Genomic DNA, 7,899 nt, shown 5'->3' on the forward strand with positions numbered 1-7,899 from the left:
TGCTACCACTAGAGTGAAAGCACCGCCAGCATTCAAAAGTGACCAAAACATTAGCCAGGAAGCATAGGAACTGAGAAGTGGTCTGTAGTCACCACCTTCAGAACCACTCCTTTATTGGGGGTGTCTTGCTAATTGCCTATAATTTCCACCTGTTGTCTATCCCATTTGCACAACAGCATGTGAAATTGATTGTCACTCAGTGTTGCTTCCTAAGTGGACAGTTTGATTTCACAGAAGTGTGATTGACTTGGAGTTACATTGTGTTGTTTAAGTGTTCCCTTTATTTATTTGAGCAGTGTATAACTTGTCTTTTTCAGGAAACTCCTTGCCGGCTACACACCCCTGACTGAACTTTGAGATGGAACTAGGAATATATGATCAGGGAAGGAGGTAGACCCTCCCTGAAGACCACAACCCCCTAAACCACCAATAAATTCCTGTCAAGTATCACTAATCATCTTGATCCTTCAGGTTTGGATGCGGTTAACATCCTTCTGATGGTGGGGGAGCTGCTCTAGAACCTTTCGGTCTGGCAGAACCCCGGGCAGTGATAGTTTTAAAGCAGAGCTCTGTGTAGCGCTGGAGTTGTTGGACCTCTATGAGGAGATGGTGGTGGAGGGCAGAATGACCCTGTCGCTGAGAGAAGAGATGATTGCAATCTTGTATAAGTGGAAGGGGAAGAAATAGGATTTGAAAAACTGGCATTCCATCTCTCTTCTGAACATGGACTACAAGATCCTCACCAAGATACTGGCCAACAGGCTGAAGGTTGTCACCGGCATTATCATCCACCCGGATCAGATCTACGGCATCTATGACTGCAAGATTGCCGTCTTGTTTCATGAGAGACACAGTACAATACATCAGAGACCATCATGTACACATGACCCTGGTCAGTCTCCATCAGGAAAAGGCCACTGACTGAATCTTTCGTTAATTCATGGGCAAGGCTTTTCATAAGCTGGGTCTGGGCAAGGATGTTTTGTTTGTGCGTTAATCTGAAGCACCTTGATATTTACAGCAGGGTGTCCTGTGCTCAGAAGCAGCCTAGCACATATATTAGTGCTCTATGGACTATTTCCTGGGATTCACATTGTTGGGGTAATCCAAGAGGCCAGATGCCTTATGAACTGTTTTAAGAAAGCTATCTGGTTAGCCAAGAATTACCTCATTTTTAGCAGGGAGAGCATGTCTGTACTTGACAGAAGCAGGCGCTGTCACCACTAGCTTGTGTTCTTCCAGCAAAGGTTGCAGGATGTTAGTTCTTTGATGTTTCTTGCCTGACAGGCCAATGTCCATCCATTAAATGAAGCAGAAAACTTGACTCATCAGAGAAGGCAGCCAGTCAGCAGAAGTCAAATTCTAATACTGCCATTAAAATTGAAGCCTGTTCTGCTGGTGTAGCTTTGTTGTAAGAGGTGCAGTGACCATCCGTCTGCTTCAGAGCACTAGGATTTACTGAAATGTTTTAGACAAAATCTAGTAGCCCCCTAGTGGATTTTGTTGGTAAGCTGCTCCACTGTAGCGTGTCAGTTCGCCCTTGCACCTGATGTTCACCTCTCACATCAATAGCACATGGTGCTCCACAGTTTCAATGTTCATGATCAAATTTCCCTGTGGACTTATTTACTGTGGACTTATTACTTATTTCCCTTATTTCCCTTATTACTTATTTCCCTGTGGACTTATTACTCAAGCCACAAATCCACAGTATGCTGTAGCAAGAAGCGGCTCCCCCTCGCTGATAATTTATTGGTAGCCAAACACACAATTTCACAACTAAAATTCCAGATGATTGAACAGATCCAGAGACCTAGGAAAAGCAGTAACTGCATACTTATGCTGAAACGAAAGGAAGCATACTGGATTCACACTCTACCATCTCTTGCTGTCATGCTTCGGTGTTGGAGGGAAACACCACACCGAGCATAGGAGGGAAGAGGGGAACAGGGAATCAGGCCTGAGAACTAGGGAAGGAAAATGGACACCTCCTAGTGAAAACCCTAATCAAAATCCTGACTGACTACCAGTATGAACAGACCCCAAAGGTAGGTGAGTTCATACGCAGGAATACCTAGAGTCCTATCAAGCCCTATAGGACCCTGGTACTAATGGCAAAAGGAAGGACGAACAGGAGTCTCCTTCAGGCCTACAAACAATAGAGAAATGCAACACACAGAACCCAAACAAAATACAAAAGGGAAAGGAAAGACTTAACTTCAAAGGAGCAATGTAGGCACCAGGAACTCAGCCGAGATCCAACCACAATCTATCCAAAGGTCCAAACAGAAGCTATAAACTGCACAGCATTGTGGGTGAAGCAACTATAAATAGAGAAGGTTAAATGACCCTAATAGCCACACCTGGGGAAAGAAGAAATCAGATCAAACCACATGTTGCCAGTCTTACTGATCTCCTGCCACCTGTCGCGGGAACGTCCGTGAGACTTGCCCTAGAAGGCTCATGTAACGAATACCACACCTCGTGCCTGCTTGACATCACCTACGTCGAGCTCACGAGATGCAGTATGGTGTGACGTTACGCCCTCCAGAGGAGCAGATAAGGTCAGCATGGCACAGTTTACACAGACATCTCTTGTCCACACGGGTACAGAGAGGGAACAAGCTGAGAGAGCTTTTTCACTGCCGCAGTGAAAACAGCGTTGTCTCAGCCCGGGTATCTGCTACCAGTTTCTCGTTTGATATAAGCCCAGTCCGCTAACCGGATTATATAGGGTGAGAAACTAACCCGCGGTAGCTTATAACTAGGCCGAGACATGGACGTGGGGATTTGTGATCGAGATACAAAACAGCACAAGATTAAATTATATATTTAATCGCCTTAAAGGGAACCTGTCATGTGGATATTTGATTATATTCTAACTAATTATATACAATCATTAACTACTAAAAAGTACCTTAGATGTATTCACTTACTGGTGTGACAGATGGTTACCTCATAATATACACACAAAGATGCTGCATGCCGCATGCTAATGAGCTGATTTGAGTCCAGCGTGATGTCATTGAGTCCACCGTATATTTAATTCAGAGCTATAGCCACTCCCCTGCCCACCTGCTGCTGATTCATATGGAAAATAACAGTCAATCTGCAGCCGGTAGACAGGTAGAGTCAGGAGCTCATGAATATTCATGACTCATCATTATCAGCTGGAGCTTTTCAATACAAGATGTTGGCAGATTGACTGGGTCAATTAAATAAAGTGACCCAGCATTTTGCTAAGAGAATCAGTCACTTATTTATGTTGCCCTTAGTTAGGACACCATAAAACTGGTGACAGGTTCCCTTTAAGGGCACACTAGATAACACAATATGCACTAAGAATATATACAGTGGTCTGAGGTTACAAATACAAGTGATATAGGTACAACATGGTTAAGCAGAGCAAAAGTCAGTTACCGGGTTAGATGAAAGTTCCTTTGGATTATGAGGATGGAATAGTCCTTGGCTGCAGTCACGTTGTCACAACCAGACAGCTGAGAAGCTCTGACAGAAACCGTTCAGAACCTCCTCCTTGAGTTTTCTTTGTTTTGGTTTCAGTTCCTCATCTCGTTAGCCTATCTCAGCTGTCATGCAGTTGGACTGATTGCTTCCCTTTAAATTCCTCCCCATAATGCAGTAGTGTGCGGCTTATACAACTTCCTGGAGTGTGTGTGCTTGCTGTTCCTAGTTCCCAGTCGTCTGCAAGATAAGTGCTGGGACTTTTTCGGGAGAGGGGTCTTCTGGTTTACCTGATGAGGACAGATTCTCCTCGTCTTTGTCATCTATTTGGCAAAAGATTCAGGATAATCTAAAGAGCATGAGAGATATAAGCGTGTGGCAGATAAGAGACGTGTGCCTGGTCCGGACCTGAATGTTGGTGATCTGGTGTGGTTGTCTACCAAGAATATCAAATTGAAGGTTCCCTCCTGGAAGTTGGGGCCTAGGTTTATTGGGCCTTACAAGATCCTGTCTGTCATCAATCCTGTTGCCTACCGTCTTGATCTTCCTCAGACTTGGAAGATCCATAATGTTTTTCATAAGTCCTTATTGAAACCTTATGTTCAACCCATTGTACCCTCGCCTTTGCCTCCTCCTCCGATTATGGTTGATGGGAATCTTGAATTTCAGGTCTCTAGGATTGTGGATTCTCGTCTTGTCCGCGGTTCTCTCCAGTACCTCGTTCATTGGGAAGGTTATGGTCCTGAGGAGAGGATGTGGGACCCAGTGACGGACATTAAGGCCACTCGTCTCATCAGGGCTTTCCATAGGTCCCATCCTGAGAAGGTGGGCTCTGAGTGTCCGGAGTCCACTCGTAGAGGGAGGGGTACTGTCACAACAAGACAGCTGAGAAGCTCTGACAGAAACCGTTCAGAACCTCCTCCTTGAGTTTTCTTTGTTTTGGCTTCAGTTCCTCATCTCGTTAGCCTATCTCAGCTGTCATGCAGTTGGACTGATTGCTTCCCTTTAAATTCCTCCCCATAATGCAGTAGTGTGCGGCTTATACAACTTCCTGGAGTGTGTGTGCTTGCTGTTCCTAGTTCCCAGTCGTCTGCAAGATAAGTGCTGTATATGTATTTGTGATTTTCTGTCTGCTGGATCCAGGTGACCCTGACTCCCTCCGTGTCTGTGTAGGGAGCCGGTGGTCGTGTCCCCTCACTATTGTAGGGTCTTCAGGTGTTAGATAGTCGAGGTACGTGGATATGCGACCATTCACCTTTGGGGTGTTCGCATAGGCTGAGCAGTCAGGGAGAGTCTGCCAGGTCCATGCAGGGCTCTCCCTTTTGTTCCTTAGTTGTGGATCCAGTGAGTCATTGATTATATTGCATTGTCTTGTTTCCTGTACACCATCCGTGACATTATCAGCCGCCAAAACCGTCTCAAGCATGGATCCGGTTTCACTTTTGGCTGAACGCTTACAGGGTCTTTTATTGGAGGTAGCTGATCTCCGTAAGACTTTTTCTCAGTTTCAAGTGACCGGTTCAGCTTGCGTTCATGGAATTTGTTCTGAGCCTAAGATCTCGCTCCCGGATACGTTCTCCGGGGGTAGTGAGAATTTTGTGCGTTTTAGAGAGGCTTGCAAACTCCTTTTTCGCCTTCTTCCCCATTCCTCTGCTGATGGGGAACGGAGGGTGGGGATCATTATATCGCTGCTCAGGGGTAACGCTCAGTCCTGGGCCTTTTCGCTGCCGCAGGGGGCACGGCCCCTCCGTTCAGTGGATGAATTCTTTTTAGCCCTGGGTCCGATATATGATGATCCGGATCGTATTGCTCTGGTTGAGTCTAGACTACGTCTGTTATGCCAGGGTAAATAATCCGCAGAGATATACTGCTCAGAATTTTGGAGATGGGCAGCTGATACTGGTTGGAATGATGCTGCACTCCGAAGTCAATTTTGCGATGGTCTTTCAGAGGGATTGAAAGATGCATTTTCCTTTCATGAGAGGCCTATCTACTTGGACTCTGCTATGTCTCAGGCCGTTCGTATTGACAGGCGTCTTAGAGAGAGAGGAGAGATCTCTCCTTCCTGTCATACTCAGTCCCGGGACAGTGCAGCGGTCTCATTCTGTGCGCAGGGGTCTCAGTCGCTGTCAGCCCTTCTGAGCAGGAGCCCATGCAGCTGGGGTTGATTGCCTCTGACAATAGAAGATTCAGCTCGCATGGGAGGGTTTGTTTTTGTTGTGGAGGTATAAATCATTTGGCAAATGTTTGTCCCTCTAGGAGATACATGCAGTTTTCTGGGAGTAATAAAGAAACAAAAAGGAAAAAATCTTTTAAAAATGTTCCGCCTGTTACTATTGGCAGGGTTGAGGCGGAAATTGAAGGTTTTCCCTTTGCTTGTAGTTCCCGTTTTGTCCTGCCTGCTAGGGTGGCGCTAGAGAGCAAGAGCATTTTTTGTGAGATTTTTGTGGATAGTGGAGCAGCTGTCAATCTCACTGATAATCAATTTGCAATAACTCATGGTTTCCAGGTATGCACTTTGGGAAAGGATATTCCTGTTTTTGCTATTGATTCCGCTCCACTTTCTCAGAAATCATTAAAGGGCATAGTTCACAATATCCGTTTAATTGTGAGTGATGCTCATGTTGAGGATGTGTCATGTTTCGTCCTTAGCGGTTTGCCTACTCCTCTAGTGTTGGGGCTACCCTGGCTCACTAAACATAACCCCACCATTGATTGGCAAGCGAGGCAAATAAATGGTTGGAGTGACTTTTGCAGAGAGAATTGTCTCACGACATCTGTTTCAGAGGTTTCTACTAAGACTGTACCACCTTTCCTCTCTGAATTTTCGTATGTCTTCTCTGAGAGTGGAGTTCAGGATTTACCCCCGCACAGGGATTACGATTGCCCTATTAATCTCATCCCAGGTGCCAAGCTGCCTAAATCCCGTTTATACAATCTTTCCCAACCTGAGAGGGTCGCTATGCGTGCTTATATCTCTGAGAGTCTGAGAAAAGGGACACATACGACCCTCGAAGTCACCTGTTGCCGCTGGTTTTTTCTTTGTTAAGAAAAAAGATGGTTCTTTAAGACCTTGTCTGGATTTCAGGGAGCTGAACAGTATCACTATTCGTGACCCTTATCCGCTTCCTCTGATCCTGGACCTGTTTAACCACCTCAGCCCCCATAGCTTAAACACCCTGAAAAACCAGGCCACTTTTTACACTTCTGACCTACACTACTTTCACCGTTTATTGCTCGGTCATGCAACTTACCACCCAAATGAATTTTACCTCCTTTTCTTCTCACTAATAGAGCTTTCATTTGGTGGTATTTCATTGCTGCTGACATTTTTACTTTTTTTGTTATTAATCGAAATTTAAAGATTTTTTTGCAAAAAAATGAAATTTTTCACTTTCAGTTGTAAAATTTTGCAAATAAAACGATATCCTTATATAAATTTTGCTCTAAATTTATTGTTATACATGTCTTTGATAAAAAAAAAATGTTTGGGTAAAAAAAAATGGTTTGGGTAAAAGTTATAGCGTTTACAAACTATGGTACAAAAATGTGAATTTCCGCTTTTCTGAGCACCTGTCATGTTTCCTGAGGTTCTACAATGCCCAGACAGTACAAACACCCCACAAATGACCCCATTTCGGAAAGTAGACACCCTAAGGTATTCGCTGATGGGCATAGTGAGTTCATAGAACTTTTTATTTTTTGTCACAAGTTAGCGGAAAATGATGATTTTTTTTTTTTTCTTACAAAGTCTCATATTCCACTAACTTGTGACAAAAAATAAAAAGTTCTATGAACTCACTATGCCCATCAGTGAATACATTTGGGTGTCTTCTTTCCAAAATGGGGTCACTTGTGGGGTAGTTATACTGCCCTGGCATTCTAGGGGCCCAAATGTGTGGTAAGGAGTTTGAAATCAAATTCTGTAAAAAATGGCCAGTGAAATCCGAAAGGTGCTCTTTGGAATGTGGGCCCCTTTGCCCACCTAGGCTGCAAAAAAGTGTCACACATGTGGTATCTCCGTATTCAGGAGAAGTTGGGGAATGTGTTTTGGGGTGTCATTTTACATATACCCATGCTGGGTGAGATAAATATCTTGGTCAAATGCCAACTTTGTATAAAAAAAATGGGAAAAGTTGTCTTTTGCCAAGATATTTCTCTCACCCAGCATGGGTATATGTAAAATGACACCCCAAAACACATTCCCCAACTTCTCCTAAGTACGGCGATACCAGATGTGTGACACTTTTTTGCAGCCTAGATGCGCAAAGGGGCCCACATTCCTTTTATGAGGGCATTTTTAGACATTTGGATCCCAGACTTCTTCTCACGCTTTAGGGCCCCTAGAATGCCAGGGCAGTATAAATACCCCACATGTGACCCCATTTTGGAAAGAAGACACCCCAAGGTATTCAATGAGGGGCATGGCGAGTTCAT

Source organism: Bufo bufo, chromosome 6, assembly GCF_905171765.1.
Source record: "Bufo bufo chromosome 6, aBufBuf1.1, whole genome shotgun sequence".
Classification (NCBI taxonomy): Eukaryota; Metazoa; Chordata; class Amphibia; order Anura; family Bufonidae; genus Bufo; species Bufo bufo.